This window comes from Leptidea sinapis, chromosome 44, assembly GCF_905404315.1.
Source record: "Leptidea sinapis chromosome 44, ilLepSina1.1, whole genome shotgun sequence".
NCBI lineage: Eukaryota > Metazoa > Arthropoda > Insecta > Lepidoptera > Pieridae > Leptidea > Leptidea sinapis.
This window is the reverse complement of record NC_066308.1, coordinates 7053920-7075057: the sequence shown is the minus strand read 5'-3', so window position 1 is coordinate 7075057 and position 21138 is coordinate 7053920. Positions and strand designations below refer to the sequence as shown.

Here is a 21138-nt window from a genome sequence, read left to right as displayed (position 1 = left end):
GTTGTACGGCACCACAGTACACAGGCTAAACTTAATATGCCTAATATGGGGCGAGACAATATATCTGAAGTGTATTATTATAACATTATTGTTACATTATTATATTGCTCATACAAAATATGTGTTTCAAATTGTTGAAGTTTATTTTCCTTAGGGTGGCTAACAGCCATCAATATATCTACATGTTTACATATGGGCCAATTCAAAGCCTGCACAAATAGCTATTAAATAGTTTTTTAACGATTTTACGAATTACTTACAGCTTAAACTAATTGAAGGCTTTACTATGTACTAGGTAGGTAACTTCGCATTTTTGCAATTTGAATTGATTTAAAGTCTACACTTATATTGTCATTATATTAGTTTTCTGTGACCTGCAAATAATATTGTATAATATGTCAAATCAAATCAAATCAAAATCAGTTTATTAACGTAGGTCACGGAAATGACACTTATGAATGTCAAAAAATATAATATATTTTTCTTATTGAATCTACCGCTACTTCGTAAAGGGTTGAGCTAATGTTTCTTAACACTACGTAAGCTGGAACAAAAAAGATCTATTTCGGATGATTTTAGTTTGTTAAAAATAATTCTTTTTTATTTGTAGTCCCAAGAACACATCGTTTTTTTCTAGTAAAGTAAATATTACAATTAGGCGTTACTTTCCGGAAATCTATAATTATACAAATGATTTAAGTTTTCTTTAGTGTTAATTCCGCCAATATTTGTTTTTAAAACAATTCGACACGTGTTTCGCCTCTACACGAGGCATCCTCAGGACGTGTTGTCTCGCCAAAATCTGGCACGAGACTCCAAAATTTGACGTAAATTTGTTTTAAAAATGCATGGTGATTGCTACAATATATCAGTGAAAAATTAATTCCAATCGAATAAACCGACAAAAATCAAAAACAATTTTTCTGGCCTTGGTTACATTATATATCACGTGTTACAGATACTAATGTAGCAAAAAATGTCTGCTGAAAGAGCTGATTCATCCATTTAATATTACTAATACATTATTATTATTATGAGTAGGGGATTTAGATGCACTTAAAATCCTAGGATCTATTTATGGACTCGCTATGTCTAAAAATGAGATGTGGAAATATCGAGGCTACTAACTAGGAAACGTGTGCCCTTACTGTGCCGGGATTTAAATTATATTATCCTTAAGACTTTTACCTTAAGACTTTAATTATACTTACTTTTAAGAGGCGTAGGATCCTTAGAGGGTCCAGGCAGGACACGTCCTCTGCTTTGAGTGAATGTATTATGAGACACTCCAGCCTGATTCTGGCAATGGCTTCGCATTCCAGAAGGATGGTTATCGGGTCTTCAGCGGCTTCGCAACAGTATTTGCACAGGTTTGATTCACTGAGACTCATTCTGGCTAGGTGCCCATTCAGCTTGCAATGACTGGAGAGGAACCCCGTGTGGGCTCTCAGTTGTATCCTGTCCAAGCTTATGCATTAGCAAAGTTGCCTAGGAGCAGCATAGCTTGCCGATGGCCTGGTAGCAAGGACTAGTGACTGGCTTCTTCCAGCATTTCTTGATTCCTTAGGATAAGAGATTCACCGGCACCACAAAAGGGTTCTCGGCCTATGAAGGGAGATGAGGCTCCATCCTTAGGTAGCCGGTCAGCTATCTCATTACCTATTATGCCTTTGTGCTCCAATTATATAATACATTATGATGACAACCGCAGTGCGGTCCACCACATCACACCCGGACTAGCGTATCTTATTACAAACGCAAATATCGCATACATCACTATTTGACGGAAATTTTGCTAGAAATTGCAATGATTGATCTATTGATGTTGAAACTATTATTTATACTAGCGACTTCGTCATAGTATTTCAATTAAATTAATTCAAATTTCAAATAATCTTCGACAACACTTCCCTAAAAGCCTCGCCTAGTATCGGAATACTGGGTCTCGAAATCTCGAGCGATTGCCAATTCCGTGGCCATCTGGAGGACAAAGCCAAATTGGCTTCAAAGAAACTGGGCGTCATTAATAGAGCACGGCAATACTTCAAGCCGGCCCACATTCTAGCGCTGTACAAAGCGCAGGTCCGGCCACACATGGAGTATTGCTGTCATCTCTGGTCTGGCGCACCCCAGTATCAGCTCGATCCATTTGACCGCGTGCAACGCAGAGCAGCGCGAATTGTCGGGGACCCAGTACTCTGTGAACGGCTGGATCACTTGGCGTTGCGTAGAGACGTCGCTTCATTGTGTGTCTTCTACCGCATTTATCACGGGGAGTGTTCCGAAGAGCTGTTTTACCTAATTCCTGCCGCCGAATTCCACCTTCGCACGACACGCCACAAGTTAGGATATCATCCTCACCATCTGGATGTGTGGCGGTCCTCCACAGTGCGGTTTACAAGGAGCTTTCTTCCATGTACTACAAAGCTGTGGAATGAACTTCCTTGTGCGGTGTTTCCGGGACGATACGACATGGGTACCTTCAAAAAAAGCGCGTACACCTTCCTTAAAGGCCGGCAACGCTCCTGTGATTCCTCTGGTGTTGCAAGAGAGTATGGGCAGTGGTGATCACTTAACAACAGGTGACCCGTACGCTCGTTTGTCCTCTTATTCCATAAAAAAAAAAAAAAAAAAACATTATTATTTTTTGTTTATGAACGGACTGGAATTAAACAAACACTGGATTTATTAAGCAATTTGTTATTTTTTAAAGTGATGTCTCTCACTTCTGGGATTAATTACACAAATTAAATTTGAATACAAAATTTATGAACGATGCGGGTCTCGAATCCGCGACTTTGAAAACAAAAATGCGAGTCCAAACGTAACTGGATTTTCTATTTATGTGATTTGTGTATCTGGATTAGAGTGCACAACACACACACATACTCACGCCTTGTTCCCGTTGGGATAGGCAGAGACAATAGAATGGCAGCTTCTATCCTTACAAACCTCACACGCTTCCTCTACATTCATTACTCTTCTCATACATGCTCGCCGATTGCGGGTACTTCGGACCTTTTCCTTTTCTCAAAATTGGTCCCCAATTTGGTCGACGAATGTTCTACGACGTCTCCTGCGACCGACTTGCCCACACACACTTGCCTTCTATATTTGATAAGTCATTCTTACATCACTCATTTGCTTCTCGTGTCAGAACAGAAAAATCTACAATCAAACAATATTTATAGAATCTATTTATGTTCCTCGATTTAATTTTACATTGTTTTTTTTTTTCAATAAAATAATTGACATAAGCGGCACGATTGTGATTTTATTATATATATGTCGCTACGCCAGGGTTTCCTTGACCAGGGTCCACCATGAAGAAATACAACACTAATAATTTCTCAGTTTATTGAAGCACAACTGCTAGTATAGATATGAACCATCTTTACATAAAACAATCGCTTTTATAGCTTCCGTACAATATATGAAACAGAGTAGATACAACTTCTTTTAAAACATAAATAAAATTAGGTATTGTAAAATGATTCGTAAATACAGCTCAGTAAATGTTTTAGTGAATTTATATAACTTCAAATGATTTATATAATAGTTTGTTCATTTAATTTGAACAAACATTACGAAATAAGAAGATGGCACTGCAAGCAAGTTTCGAAATACAATTATTAAGAAAGACTTATTGCATAAAATAATAAAGTTTGATACAGAATAACGATATTAATTCTAATACAAATTAATTTGAACATTTACACATTCAATTAAGTATTTTAACAATAAATGAGACATCAAACATCTTCAAAAAATTCAAACAGTCAAAACAATGTCTATTAAATTAGACCTTAATAAATAACAGTTTTATGTTTACAAATAGCTATTTGTATTTAAATCTTATATATTTCAGATATATCTATAATAATATATTCATTTTAACGATAAACTAAAACATAAATATCAATAGTTGACGGTAGGTGGCGATTCGCGCCCGTATATACTACATACTTACACCTTTGCAGAAAGTGCCTTGTAATGATATGTCAACGGGGCGAATTTGCGTCATCAACTACCTAAATATATGGGCGGAAAAATTGTAACAAAATCCATTTCTTACTAGGACGAAGTATAAACCTAAATGTGACACGAGATCAGAATATAAAAAAACTTTTAGGAATAAAAGTGACGAATACATAAATATTTTGTGACCTACACATCTTCATTTGTTAATTTTTCGTGATTGACAGTAATTTAAGGCGTGAAGGTGAGTCGAAATTGAGTGTTGTATAAAACCCATCTTAAGAAACATATTTACTGCAAAAGGCATTTATTTTCTCAAAATTGATTCCGTTAGAATTCTTTTTGATGTCATTTGTAATATACTAGACACTACTAAAGCTTCGGAAACAAATGGCGCTCTGTGAGAGAAGAAGCGGCGCAAAAACTCTCTCAATATTCTTTTTTTTGCGCTCTTTTGAATGAAATATACAATATTGTACTGTCATTGCTATTACTAAAATTACTATTAAGAGCAAAAAGGTTACGATATATTAAATTTTCATAAATGTATTGACAATAAAAGGCATAATATTTATTACTTTAAATTTTTTTTGAGAGACTGTCTATAACCAAGCTGATATATGATGCACGAACAGATCTCTTTTAAAAATTTAAAAGCCGTCTTAAACGGAAATCAGAAAAGATAGCCTCTCATACGTAAGTTGCTTTGTAAAAAGGTTAAAAGCATTTTTAATACTCGATAAAGAATTCCAAAATATTAGAAATAATATATAAAATGTATATTATTATCACTTTACTTAGTAACGAGTATTTCAACCAAATTACAAATAAGTTCAAATTATAACTTTTTAAACAAAGACCTATCTTGTCTACCGTGGACCATCTTCTGTTTTTTTAATTTGTCCGTGTTATAAAATTGTTTGTAGCTTTCGGGTGAAAGCGCATGGCATATCCAGGTGATTATTCATCCAAGATTTCCAACATGTTCTTAATTTTTTTTTGATTGAATATTTCATATTTTGATACAATACGATACTGGCTAATTATAAATTACATAAAAACTATGCTTTACATTTATTTATTTTTAAAAGGCTACCAATAAAACTGCAAATAGTTTTTAACCATGTAAAATTTATATTTCTTACGATTTTTTTGTTACGGCAGCGATTTTGAAATTCGTTTTAATTTATATGTAGACTAGATGTAATAAGACTCTGTCAAACTATTACATTTAATGAGATATAGCCCGCTGATAGACAGGCATGGAGTTGGTTCTCGTTGATTTTTTTTCATTTTGACGTACTGTCCAGTGGTGGCATGAATTCGGCCGCTGGAATCAGCCCAAACAGCTCCTCTAAGCACTCCACGTGATAAATTGCAATTTATTAGCTGCAATTATAAATCTTACCTAAATCACCAGTGGGAGGCTCCTTTGCACAGGATGCCGGCTAGATTATGGGTATCACACCGGCGCCTATTTCTGCCGTGAATCAGTATTGTGTAAGCATTACTGTACTTCGGTCTGAAGGGCGCCGTAGCTAGTGAGATTACTGGGCAAATGAGACTTAACATCTTATGTCTCAAGGTGACGAGCGCAATTGTAGTGCTGCTTAGAATTTTTGGGTTTTTCAAGAAGCCTGAGTGGCACTGCATTGTAATGGGCAGGGCGTATCAATTACCATCAGATGAACGTCCTGCTCGTCTTGTCCCTTATTTTCATTAAAAAAAATCAATCATCGTGTGTGAAACCCTTATATAAAATACAGAATTAGGCCAATTTATTTCAAGGCCGCCCGTCGCTCAAGAGGGGTTTAGACTGACAGTACAGATATCTACTTGTAGTATTAAATAACATACTATATATAAAGACTTTGTACTGCAGGGGTGAGCGGTTTTCGAATTATTTCATTTATCATAATTTAGGGAAATTGCTTTCACCAACGTATTTTTCAAAAGTTTGGACTACCGTTATTTGTCCCATTTCTAGGATATCAAATTCAAATATTTTTATTCAAAATAGGATTCAAAATCACTTATTGAACGTCAAAATCCCCATTCAAAATATACTACCTAAGACCTGAGAAGAATGGGCGCAAGAAACCCAGCGGGCTTTTTTTTTCTTAAAAATATGGATTACTAATTATAATTAAAGAGCCTGAGGGTGGCCGTCCCAGTATCGTAGTATCATTAAGAAAATCGTTTATGTTATAATAACCTTTCCCACACAAACGTTTTTTAACAAGCAAGAAATTTCTTCCAAAACACGCGGCTGTGGAATGCCAGACGTCAACGTGATGCGGGTGGTATTTAGCATTTTGACGTTATATCCGGTGGTAGAATTCGGCCGCTGGTAACCCTAACAGCTCCTATGAGCACTCCTCGTTATAAATTGCAATCTATTTCCTAAAATATTATTAAGTTTGCCATGTAGATGTAATAGTAAGCACTCTGTATATAGCTTGGAACAGGTGCAGTTCAACTATTAGACTACGGGGTTTTCCAATAGGGACTTGATAATTTTGAATTTAGTTTGTGAACGCATCTTTTCACTTAACATCGAACTGTCACTGTCATTTTATTCAGTAGACATAACCTTTTCATTAATCATCATCAGTGGCCGCTACTTTAAGAGCGTTAACTCCGATTTTCGGTCGTAATTCTCTCCCTAGTAGATAGGCAGTAACAAATTTAATGAAAAAGTTTGAATCTACATATTCGTTGTGTGATGTGAATCGACCGCTGCAACGTGCCCGCGGTGGCCATATGAGCGAAGTCGAGTTCCATTCATAAATGTTTTGAATGTACTTCAACCCGATAATAAAGTTTTTGAAATATCTCAAATGGTTTTCATTTTATTTTGAAAAAAAGTGGTCAAGTCCTTATTGGAAAACTCTTTATATTGTGGACTTCGTTTCGTGGCTACAAATTGCACTTTTACAGGAATGACTAACTTTCTCCCCTTATTAAGTAATGTACCTACTATTTATTTCTATAAAAAAAAAAGATTGCCATTTAATACTTTGCCATATATTACTAGCTTTTATCCGCGACTTTGTCCGCATTGAATAGTTACATTAGATATTTTTTTTATCTTGTTATAGTGGATAGTCTCTTTAATAGTAATTCTCTGCGAACTTTAATCTCCTATTTCATCCCTATGTAAATGAATGTTTAAAAAAATGCTCGAACATCTTTTATATATATAATTCTTGTGTGCGTGTGTATGTCACTGAACTCCTCCTAGACGGCTGGACCGATTCTAATGAAACTTTCTATGTGTATTCAGGTGGATTTGAGAATGGTTTAGATTCACAATTGAACTACCTCCTAAACGGCTGGACCGATTTTGATGATATTTTTGTGTGTTCCAGTGAATTTGAGATTGGTGTGTGTCTTCAGGTGGATTCGAAAATGGTTAAGATTCACAATTAAACTACCTCCTAAACGGCTGGACTGATTTTGATGACTTTTTTGTTTGTTTCAGTGAATTTGAGATTGGTTTAGATTCTCAATTCCGCCCATATAATATAATTCTCCTGCTCATGTGTATGTTAGTGAACTGCTCCTAACGGCTGGACCGATTGTTCAAATTTAAAACATGTGTACAGGACAACGTCTGTTGGGTCCACTAGTATGTTTATAAATTATTTCATATCAAGTGCCTTAATATAGAGTTTCATGGATTTATCTTAATGACGAATTAATTAAATAATTATAATTATATTTATATACTATATTATTATTGTCGGCACTTGAACTTTTTAAATGTAAAAAAAGTAGTTATATTGGCGTAACTACAGTAGTTGGACATCTGGTATCGCGGACAGATATTGATACGTTCTATAACATTGTAGAACACTTTTTGTACTATCATCAATAGTTTCCGGGATCCCTATTGTTTTTAGATGTAAAATAACTTATGTTACTCAGTGAAGATGCTGCTTTTTAATGGTGAAATAATTTTTTAAATTGGTCCAGTAGTTTTTGTGTCAAAACATTACAAAATACAAATGTTTCCTCTTTATAATATTACTAGCTGACCCGGCAAACGTTGTTTTGCTATGTAAATTATTTTTAGAGTTAGACTGTTTCTTCGACATTGCAACATTATTTTATTTTTCTAAAATAAACGTAGCCTAAGTTACTCCTTATTACACCAGCTACCTGCCAATAAAAGTCCCGTCAAAATCGGTCCAGACATTTCAGAGATTAGCCCGAATAAACAGACAGACAGACAAAAATTGTAAAAAATGTTATTTTGGTGTATTTACCGTTTATATATTCATATACATGTTGTAAAAAAACGGTTACTTCAATATTACAAACAGACACTCCAATTTTATTTATATGTAGAGATTATAGATGATTATTAATAAGGGATTTATCAATTATTGCTAATTGCCTTTTTTCGTACCAGGTTTCAAGATAATATGGGACAAATTTGTGCTGTAATGATGTGATATTTTTTTGAGAAGGAAATAATTTATAGTATCTTTTGCTTTTGTAAACAAATAATTAATGCATCGAAACATCAAAGCAACTGGTTTCATCTCTGGGTTGGGTTCTGTTTATATTTATAAGCAAATTCGGCTTTATATACACCAAATGTATATGTTTAGGTTCCCCATTGCTCTCCGAACTTACTATTTTTAGATATTGCATTACTGCTAAGTACTGTTGAAAGCGATATCTATGATCCCCAGTTTCGTGAGCTCCTTTCCAATCATAGATAACGAATATATTAACTTAGTATTGGTATCGGTAAAGGGCTCCTGTTTCCGCAATTAGACCGCTTAGTTGGGTCCATTTTGCGTGCAGTGTTGGCCAGTCATTCCAACCAGCCCAGCTCCTTCCAGAAGTTCAGAACTCTCCTGGGGTGTTCGCAGACTTCCTGGAGCGACCTTGTATTTACTGAGGTTTTTGCCCGTTGGTTGGCCACCCCAGCACATTCCAGGATTACATGAGTGACCGTTTCATCTTCGGTTCGACAGCCCCTGCACCTAGGACTGTCCGTAACGCCGATTGTAAATAGGTGCTTGTTCAGTGATAATGTGTGACCATTCAATGTGTTTGCTAGTGGTTTCATATTTAAAATACTGAGGAGTTAATTTTGAGCTGTCTGATTTTTAACTTGTTTATAAAGATCTCACCTCCGCCAAAGATGTTCTTGTCTCTCGCACGCTAGTCGAAACGCTAGTCAAAGTCTTCGCTTTCAGTGCAGTAATATCCTTACTAATATTATAAATGTGAATCTATGTTTGTTTGTAACGCTTTCACGCCTAAACCACTAAATCAATTTTCATGAAATTTAGTATAGAGTTAGACAAGAGCTTTAGAAAGGACATAGGCTACTTTTATTGCAAAAAAATAAACGGAGAGGTTGAAATGGGGGACTGCAGTTTGTATGGAAATTCGTAATTATCAAAGAAAAAACCATGAAACTTTGTATTTAGTCACTTGATAAGAAATAATTTATGAACAATTTTTCGAGCATTTTTAACTTTGATCTACATGGTAATGAAATAGGAGATTAAAGTTCACAGGGAAATACTACTAAAGAGACTGTCCACAATGACAAGTGATATCCGCTGTATCATAGAAGAGCGCTGCCAGCAGCGGAAAGAGCAGTTTGTGTGTGTAGTATTTGAAAAGTATCCCAAAAAATAAAATAAAAAACTACTTAACGTAACTATTCAATGCGGACGAAGTTGCGGGTACAAGCTAATAATGTATAAACGTACTTTAATAATGTAGTATATTCGTTGCTGCTTTGCAATCGATTGACACGTCCTTGGTATGAACTGAACTTATTATACGTTGGTTCCAATCTTTTATTGAACTTTTTATTTTCGATTGTTGTTACTTAATATTGTTACAACTTAAAAAAAACATCGATATGTTTCCGCCGTTTTATATATTCCTTTTTACGGTTTATATTTATTAAATAATAGTAATGAAATGGTGGTGTTACAAACAGAATTGTAGTGATTTCCTTGCTCAAAGTTGGTATGGAGCCGTCGCTTATTCAATATATTATTTTATTATAATTATGTTTATTAAAAGCATACTTTCTGTTACAAATAATAATTAAATGAATTTTTAGGTTACACTTCTTTTAGCGCGTCAGGGAAAAATTATCAGAGTGAATTTTTAAGGAAGTTTTTCTAAAGAAGTTTCCACTTCTAAAGTTCATACCTTACTGATTGTATATATTAATGACCAGCTGACCCGACAGACTTTGTTCTGTACATAATAAATATTTAAAAAAAAACTACTTTCAGAAAAACCGACCTCAAAAACCCAAAAGTAAAATAACTTAATAGAGATTTAATTTAATACACCTCTTATGCAAATCTTATACCTATAATATTAATAAAATACTATTATTTGTATGTGCTACCTATTGATAGGCTTTAAGTCTATAATCTATATAGAAAAAGTTAAAAATATATATAAATTCTAATAAGTTATTCATATTAAACTATTCTTTCAATTTGCTTTCTGAACTACGGGGTACACATCAAAGGGAGAACATAATTGTTGTTTCTATTTAATTCCGAGCATTTTCATATTTATTTACCTTTCAAACCTTCTCTGGACTTCCACAAATAATTCAAGACAAAAATTAGCAAAATCGGTCTAGCCGTTCGCGAGTTTTAGCGAGACTAACGAACAGCAATTCATTTTTATATATAGAGATATTTAACTATATTATGCGTTTGGTTGTATTTAAAACCTTGTCTATTACAATATTGTTCTTTATACAGACGTCAAATAATTTGAAGTGAATTGGTTTTGTTACGCCAAAGAAATATAACATTTTGCGTGCGTAAATAAATACACACAAACTTTTGTGACCAGCTTTACTCTTTTATTAATTATTACCTACAATCGGTTTGTAGAAAAAAAATGTCTAATGTTGACTCTACAGTTTTATTGTACTATATATAAGATATAAGTACCTTACATTGCGTACCATTAACGAAAAATGAAGAAAATAAACCTCAAAGGCTCGTCTTGTCTTTGAGGCTGTGTTCGTTTTCTTTTCCACTCTTTCACTCTCTGTAGAGCTTGAATATTGAAGCACGTTTTCACTTAATTATGAAATGCAAATGCGAGAATGTCTCTCATTACGAAAATTAAAGAAAATTGGAGATCCTTTGTCGTTAATTATAACCGTCTTACTATCAATGTAATTTTTAAAGTATATTTGAAGAAAAACGTTTTCTTCTGCTCTCTTGTTCAGTCATCCACATCTCACACCACAATCGATAATTAGTCTCGAGTCAATTCTTTCAAACTGTCACCAGTCGGAGACTCCTTTGCACAGGATGCCAGCTAGATTATGGGCACCACAACGGCGCCTATTTCCGCCATGAAGCATTAATGCGTAAACATTATTGTGTTTCGATTTCAAGGGCTAGCTAGTACAGTTACGAGGCAAATTAGACTTAACATCTTATGTCTCAAGGTGACGAGCGCAGTTGTAGTGCCGCTCAGAATTTTTGGAGTTATTCAAGAATCCTGAGCGGCACTGCATTGTAATGGGCAGGGCGCATCAATTACTATCAGCTGAACATCCTGCTCGTCTCGTCCCTTATTCTCAAAAAATAAAAAATCGCTGTCATAATTACAAGTTCTGTAATAGTATTTTAAATATATCGAGTTTCTTCATGTGTTTGTATTTTTTAGTAACCTTTTTAATGTCATAAAAATCATTAAAACAAATAGTACAGCTCAAGAAATTTCATTAAAAGTTTTTTTTAAAGTCTTTTTCCCCGAGCTATTCTTATACTATCAATATGAGGTTCCGAAAAGCGCTAAGACGCCATTGTTATGAAATATATATAGAGTTAAATTAGTGTTAGGGTACTGCGATAGATTGAGCGCTGCTACCGCTTGTTTCCGAACAGAAAACTGGATCCCGAATTCGACATACGAAATTTCGGTTGACGGATCGTACATTTTCGCGTTCACACATTTACGTCCGTTCCCAATATTCATTATATCTCTTACTTGAGATAAAAATTGTAACTATCGTTGACTTTTCCTTTCCAATAAACTTATTCACGGTAACTCACCTTATCCGTACATGCTGTCTGCCAATGGGACGACGTATAGCTTACCAGCGATAGAAGTTTGTATGGAAATTGTAATTCACGCGTCCCAATATAAGGCGATAAGAATGACCTATCGGGTATATTGGGACAACTTTAGATTATTGACAGCTAATTACTGACAGTAGAAGGTAGTAATTTATCTCTATCTGTTGATAGGTTATTGGGAACGGAAGTCTTTCGTTTACCTTATTATTAACTTGACATTTACTTTTTCGCTGTTTGACATTATGATCGTAACTACTCGTACAACCACACTTTTTACGACAGCCTTATAGATGTCGATTCTTATAATAATTAATATTTATTTTATTCTAAAATGGCACGTTTTTTGTTGTTATTGTAGGAAGAGGTTTTCTTGTACGAAAATCTTGGAAGAGTCTTCGGAGATATTTATTGAATAAACAAAATCCCGATGGGCATTTTGTTTTGAATTCACGCCTTATTACCAGTGTCGATAATTTTTTAAACCAAAAAATAATAGTAGGATGAAACCTACTGGAAATGGAAGAGATAACAAAAATTAAAGGAAAAATAAATTACGGACGATCTGAGGTGGGGAAGTGTAAAAGGGGGAGTGATTAGGGGTAAAAAACGGTTTATCTCGATTGCCGCCAAAACTGCAAGTTCTATGGAAATAAGTCAAATGGCAAAGTTGTAGGAACTACACAGATCTACAACTTTGGTTTCTACAATTTTTTCACATAGCCTCAAAATTTATGTGAAAAATTCAAATAACCCAGGTTTTGGTTTTTATTTTTATTTATGCCAAAATCAATTTTTTTACTCACAAAATTTAGTATAAATTTACCTTTTTATTTCCCAAATACACTGTAATTTATTAGAATTTAAATCAAAATATCACCTTTTTTCAAAATATTTGTCTGTTTACTGTTCGGGAAAATCTCTTCTTTCTGATTACCGTTTTTTTACCTTAATACCCCCCCCCCCTTTTCCACTTCCCGACCTCAGATCGCCCGTAATTTATTTTTTCTTACATTTTTGTTATATTCTCTTCCGTTTCCAATGGGTTTCACCCTACTATTCTTTTTTCATTTAAAAAAAAAGAATAGTAGGAAGAAGAAGATCAAAGGTTTTAGCACTGGTCTAGGATACCTATTACCAAATTCAAAATACGAAGTTTCGGTTGACGGATCGTACATTTTCGCATTCACACATCTTGTCTTTCATTTACCTTATTCCCAAATTCACTTGACATTTACTCTTTCGCTGTTTGACATTATGATCGTAGCTACAACCACACTTTTTACGACAGCCTTATAGGTTTTGTTTAATATAGAAACGTTTTTTATCGTACGAAGAGGTCTTCTTGTACGAAAAAATCTTGAAAGAGCAAAAGAACATCGTCGGCGATATTTATTGAATAAACAGATTCCCAATGGGCATTTAGTTTTGAATTATCTCATTAGTCGGAGTTTATTTGAAAAACTTTGCGAAGAGATCATCCCAAAAATCTTTGCTTTTATATTTACATCAAAATTGCTTCTTCTATCAACCACCAAACTATGTATAAGCTTATGGTTCCGAAACGAAATCCGTCCGCACTATTCGGATCCGAAGTACTTTGGTAATAGGATTTAACTAGAAGTTCGTCGTTATTTCGTTTCGGACCGAAACTTCGGCTTTCGGTATTCGTAATAGACCTCCTGTGCCAAACTTGCGTTGGTATGTAGTCAGAGCTAGTCCCCTTATAACTTTATTTATCATTGCGAAATTTCAACGATACTCAGTTTTATTATTGAATATCGCTTCCGCGAATAGAAGTGGAGTTAATTTGCGAAAATTTGAGGAATTTGGTTATGTTCGCTAAAGAACGTTAAGCTAAAATAACAAATTCTTCCGATTTTTATGTTAATATTTGATGGAGCGTTGAATAAAAATACCAATCCATTAATTTTCGTACTGACTAAATTTGTGTAAAAAAATTAAATTGATTAATTGTACTTGAGGTATAAGATAAGCAGAATTTTCATGTAAATCTTTATGCGAACCAAATGATAGTACAGATAAAACAAAGTCCTCCGCCGCGTTTGTCTGCCTGTGTGTGGCTGAACCGATTTTGACGGGACTTTTTTTGGCAGGTAGCTGATGTAATAAGGAGTAGCTTAGGCTACGTTTATTTAAGAAAAATTATTTTATTTTAGAAAAATATAGTAATGTCCAAGAAATGATCTAACTCTAAAAAATATTTATATGACAAAACAACGTTTGCCGGGTCAGCTAGTTAATACATAATATTATAAAAACATTCAGAAATAAGTTTTTGTTTAATTTTTAACTCATAACTATGATTTCACATTTTTGATGGCTCTATACTAGTAGTAGTCATTTTTTTCTATTGACAGAACAGCGTCTGTCGGGTCAGCTAGTGCTCTATAAATGCAAGAGTATTTGCTATGTGAACTGTGTAGAGATTCACAACGCCCATTGGATTATAGGAGCTATTAGGTAGCTGACCCAATATTTCTTCCGACTAGCGACAAGGAAACATAATTAATCTGGTTTACTCCACTACGAAACCTATTTCCTTAGTTAATATAAGCAGAATGTTTTGAACAACATGAGATTAACGTTCACAAACGCATTGATAGACAATAGTAGATTGTTAACCGAGGGTCGAAAGAATAAATTTCCGAGGTATTTAAACTATAGTCCGAGTAGGAATTGATTCTTTTACCCGTGTTAAACACTCTACTTGCCATTTCGAATATAAAACTATTTGTTTATCTAAACTATTCATAGATAAAATGTAGTAATATTAGTAGTACCTATTTAAAATTAATTGTCAAATTAGGACAATTTATGTCGACTTTTTGAATTTTTAATATGGAACTCACCACGTAATTGTTGCGGCTTATTCCGCTCAAAGAATTTGCGCTAAGTTCACACTGGCTGCTTAGAAAGTCACATGGCTGCAGCATTTTTTTTTATTTGTTTTTCTTTTACATAAAACTCTTCACAGCTGACAGCAGTTCTATTTTTAAAGTTCATTCCGGCCCTTAGGTGGGAATTAATTTGTATGAGTTATTCCCTCTCTGTGGAGGGAAGCAGTATTTTCTACCCAATAATCAGATCAAAACAAAAATACTTTCCGAATATGAGAACTGAAAAAGCATTTTTAAGCTACACTTAGGTATATTTTTAAATTATTGAAGTACACCATAAATAAAAAGTTATAATGGTGTTTTATTATTAAACGGACGTAGTTCCTGAAAAACGTTCCAAGCCACAAACATCGCATTTGAATTCGTGTTTAAAGTTTAATTAAAAATGTTTCAGGTGTCATGGGCTATTTTTATGAAATTTAATAAAAGTTTAGTATATAAATATTATAAAAAATAAAAATGTTTCACGGCACTTTCCATACATGTGGGTTAGGCTACTAACAGCCGTTCCCAATATACTATCTACAGATAGAGATAAATTACTACATTCTACTGTCAGTAATTAGCTATCAATAATCTGAAGCTGTCCCAATATAGCCGTTAAGTCATTCTTATCGCCTTATATTGGGACGCGTGAATTGTAATTTCCATACAAACTTCTATCGCTGGTAAGCTATACGTCGTCCCATACAGCGTGTACGGATAAGGTCAGTTACCGTCGATAAGTTTATTGGGACAGAAAAGTCAGCGATAGTTACGATTTTTATCTCAAGTAAGAGATAGACTGAATATTGGGAACGGCCGTTAGTCATGATGTCATTTAAAGAGTGACAGTAGGGCTGCTATTTTTTGTCCAGCTGTAAATATGAATCACACGACCAGTTTTGTGTTCTTAACTCAATTTCGACATGATTGTAATTTGGAACATTTTTCTGGAATTATGTCCAAATTTGGTATTTATTGGGTTTTTGAGGATCCTAAATTATTATGTTCAATAATATATGTTGATAAAATGGCAAAGAAATAATTAAATAAGTCGGTAATAATGAGTTCAAACAAAAATACGAATGGGTGAATATATAGCCTCTATTTTTTAGTATAATGCAGAGTGGTTAAGCAGAACTACTCAGTTGAATTGAAATTATTCGCTGACATGGAAAGTTTGACACGTCAACAACCCAGGAATACGTTGTCAAAGGAATTCAGAAATGTGAGTACGTTGGGACTATAATTAAAGAACGTCATTAGTGAAAAGTGCACAAAATACATTAATAAACAGTCATATAGATGGTATTTTAGTGGATTTTTCTGCGGTGCTATATATACATCCTTTTTCGTCCTTGGGATAGAGTCTTGTTAGGTCCTTTAAATTTAAAGTTCTTTATTATGCTGAAACTATCATCTCTTGTCGCTTCTGTGTTTCTTATCTCGTATACTTTTGTATTGAATAACGTTAAAAGTAAGATTTCATTAGAAGATCTTTCCTGTTATTAAATTTTGTAAAAACGTATTTTTATAAAAATTTCGTTTTCCATAGTTGAAAATCGGCATTGTTTTAATTATTTAAGTACATATAAAATATTCTCCTTGAAAGTTTTGCAGTAAAAATATTTGAGCTTAATCTTTAACAGGCAACAAATAAACACATTTTGAATTTAAAGTAATATTTAAGTATATATAAATCCAGTGTCCCGATGTTTTTTCCCAGTGAAGTCCTAAACCAATGAGTGGATTTCAACGGGGATTACAGCATGAAGTGCAGTTTAGTCCAACGTGAGAGATAGGATAGTGTTAATTTCTATTTGACATACTTTCTATGAAAGAATTTATTGATGCACGGTTTGAAAGTTCTTCTGTGAAACAATTTCATTATAACTATATGTATATATATATTATATTATAACAACAGGGAGAATATTTAACGAAATCTTATCTTATATCTTTAAACGAGCAATTCTTGTGTATATATATATATATATATATATATATACTTATAATCTGAAACTCGGAAATGGCTCAACGATTTTCAAAAAATTTAATATACAGATAGTTTCAGGGGCGAGAAATCGATCTAGCTAGGTTTCAATTTTAAAAAAATGTAGTTTTATCCGTGTTTTAATAAGAAACATTTAGAAAAACATTTGAATACACAGGTAAATTTCGCCACTATATAAAAGACTATAGTAGCTCAGATGGGACATTGGGTGATCAGGAAAACAGAAAATGCCGGTTCGAATCGAGATGGCCTATTAGTTTTTTTTTTGTTCAAGTTTTGTAAATTCTTAAAAATCCGAGCTAAAAATTGATTCTTGATGTTATGAAATATTATTGACAAATTCATAAAAGCCAGTATTTTATTTATTATGTACAGAACAACGTCTGTCGGGTCAGTTAGTAGCTTATATATGTTAGTAAAATATTTACAACGAATTTTAAAGTGCTTACTCATTTCTCAAACGAGCTTACGGATAATCTAATACTAAAATAATACCAGCGCCAACTCCTTAAACATCAGAGTATGCTATAAGCTCGAAGATCCCAAGTTATATTTTATGGGAAATATTTTTCTAGCAGCTGGCAACATTAAGTTCCTTACATACTAACTATTTTTTTTTATTTATTTATACTCTTAATCATTTACATAAAGAATCTTAAAAGCTAACATAGTCCCGAAAAACTGTTTGGACAGTTGGTCTGGAGGATCAAGTCTCTTGTAATACATTAATGCTTATTACAACATTGATTTTATACAAGTGTAATTAACAAATATTGATAAAAATATAATAAAAAATCTAATTTTAATTTTAAGGCAGTGTTGACAATTAATATTTCTTAAGTTTAGTTTAAAATTTTCTTTTACTGGTTTCTAGTCGGATGTCCTCAGGCAAACTGTTTAATAGATAAGGTAGGCGTTTTTTCAGAGTTCTATCTCCGTAGTTATTGATTCTAGGAACCTCGAACTTACCAGCGGACATCAACCGAGTATCGTGGTTGTGCATAATTGGGTTATGTTCTCGATTGCCATGATTGTTAATGGCTAATAAGTACTTATGTTTTAAGCTTACTGGCAATACTTTACATATTTTAAATAATTTTCTATAATCATTTTTACAATTATTTTTAACTTTTTTGCTGCCGAGAAATTTTAAAAATCGCATTTGAAGTGATTTGAGTCCATCGATATATGTTTTAAAAGTAAGCCCATAATCAATTATGGATTCCACCACAGAAAAGTATAAGCACTTTAGGGTACTAATGGGTATTCTAAAACTAAGGTGGTAAAATTTTCCCAGTAGAATTCTTAATTTGCTACAAATAAAGTCAACATGGTATTACCAGGACAAATTAGTGTCTAATTTAACACCTAAGTATAAATATTAATTAAATTTAAATTAAACAACAAAATTAACTTTTTCTATAGGATTACATAGGCAATTGCTTAAATTATTTTGAAAGCAGTAACTAGAGTTTATCTTTATTGTTCAAACTTGCCCATAAATTACTTTGTTTGTCTTTATTTCATAACTCTACATGATAAGCACTTTAACCTATAATTCTTTATAGTTCTTATGTACCTACCTACATAGTGAAAGAACATATTTTTGAAGTGAAAACTTCTTTAGTATCGTTGTGATTTGAATGTCGATGAAACGAAAAAGCTCGAAAGTAAAAAGAGACAGACATAAATTCATAAGATTTAACGTGGGAGAAAATGAAATAGTAAACATTATACAGCGTTTTGATACCAGGCAATCATAGTTGAAGAAGAGATTGTCTTATGTATGTCGCGAGTATACCATTTAGTATATAATATATTCTGACGTAGACACCAGGAGAACATAAATATGGTAGCGGTGATAGTAATGTCTTTCATAGCGGTTGAAATCATGTGTCATCCTTGCAACGTGTACCAGGATTTCATATGCAGTTTAGAGGTTCATGCACAATGCAGGTGTCACTTCTGACATGTGTACTTTGGACGTACGCAATTTTGTTTTTACTTTATTTTTGGTGACACACTTTTACACGAATAATCTTACCTCAAGGCAGGCATAGCGTACTAAGACAATAATAATATGATATATATACATATTATATATTTTTAAAAATGACCTGGAAACCAGAAATAATATTTTAAATTCCGGACGACCAAGCCGTGCTCGGATTTTTAAGAATGTATAAAACTTGATTAAAAAAAAAACTAAGAGGACATCTGAATTCGAACCGGGGTCTGCTGCTTTCCGGATCACTCAATGTCCCATATGAGTTTTTATGTTCGTAACGTTCAGCTGATGGCAATTGATTCGCCCTGCCCATTACAATGCAATGCCGCTCAGGATTCTTGAAAAACCCCAAAAATTCTGAGCGGCACTACAACTGCGCTCGTCACCTTGAGACATAAGATGTTAAGTCTCATTTGCCGAGTAATTTTACTAGCTAAGGCGCCCTGCAGGCCGAAACACAATAATTCTTACACATTACTGCTTCACGGCAGAAATAGGCGCCCTTGTGGTACCCATAATCTAGCCGACATCCTGTGCAAAGGAGCCTCCCACTGGTAATCATAGTATTGTAAATATATTTATACAATTGAATAAAAGTTCTTTTCTTTTATTATTTCAATTCATTATTTGTTCAATATTTATGGCAAGGCTTAGTTCTAGAAGAGCTTCATCTAGATGTTAAAAAATAGGTACAAAATGTACTCAAACAAGAATTACATCAACTAACACTCGTTAAGTTACATTTGTTCGGAAAGGGACCGTCTCTTGTCAATATTAAATCTGTTACAATTATTATTAGATAACACAACTAATCTGTTCTTAGCTTCGTCCTTTTCAGTCATGCTTAAATGAAAGAGATGAAATGTAACTTTAAAGAGGGGTCGTAACAAAGGAATTCGTCGGAGTTCCCTGATTTAGGAAGTCATACAAATTGACCGAGGTCAGTGTAACATTACTCGATATTTTTAAATCTCTCGATTTTTATGTTGCTGACTTCTTCTCTTCTTACTGTTTGGAATAGAAGGACCTTAGATTAAGAATTGGACTCCGCTGTGCTCCAACTAGATACCGTACTACCTAAGAAAAATAGCTTTTTATTATAGCTACTTTATATTGTAGTGTGTATTGGTATTTGTAAAGATGCTTGTGTACGTGGCATCTTGACACTCAATGGCATTATTCAAATTTTGTAACTTATACACGAATCGTGTAATTTCACATTAAAATTGATATAATACAAAATACTTACTGATAATATGTGATCCCATTGTCTTTCTTATTTCTTTTAGCATTATTTTTACAAAGTTTTACCACTCAACCCGGCATTTTAGTTTAAATTATTAGCAAAGTTTATCAGAACATGTGGAACGTCAACGTCACACATCGTTCGAGAATGGCTCGAGTACGCCCACTTGGGCGTAGTATTAGTAGCTGTACTTTGCGACTACGCCTGCGGTATCTAGTTGGAGCGCAGCGGAGACCAATCCTTAATCTTAGAGAAGGCTAAAAGAACTTGCGGGTAATGGAAAATGATCACGGTTGCACGTGATTTCATACCTTAAGAATAAAGAATATCTTAAAGTTTTTCCCTTAAAATATATTCTTTATTTCCACTTTTTAATATAGCATTGAGACGTCTCAATGTAAAGACATCTACTTTCTTTTTCTGTACAAATCTAGAAATTTGAAACTATCAGAAACTACATATTATTTTAATATTAAATAATGTCCGCCTTAAATATACAAAAAGTGACTTCAACAAAAAACCATTTTGACAAAATATTTTAATATTTTATGTATAAAAACCGCACATTATCAATTGTTCTTAAAGTGAAACTTTTATTACATAGTCTCAAACTTTTTCGTCTGTGTGTTGCATGTCGCGTGACGGTCGGGCGGCGCATAAAGTTTGAAGCAGCCGACCGATTACTCATTTAGTTGGAGGCTTAGTCTACTTTTATTTTATCCCATTATCATTCCAATTTTCCAAGTATAAAATTAAGATTGATAAAGCGATTTTTATACCCTTAATGGAATATGTTAAAAAAATGTTTCACTTTTGCCGTGGTGTCATAAACACCACACAATCCTTTTTTCTTTTGATTTACTTCAAAGTAAATATCATTTCGATTG

At 33.6% G+C, this 21138-nt stretch overlaps 1 protein-coding gene across 1 annotated transcript in view; it reads left to right on the top strand.

The window, feature by feature from the left end:
• Positions 1-21138, top strand: part of LOC126977221 (solute carrier family 12 member 4) — a 477718-nt gene that overhangs the window by 28092 nt on the left and 428488 nt on the right. The window lies entirely within an intron of this gene.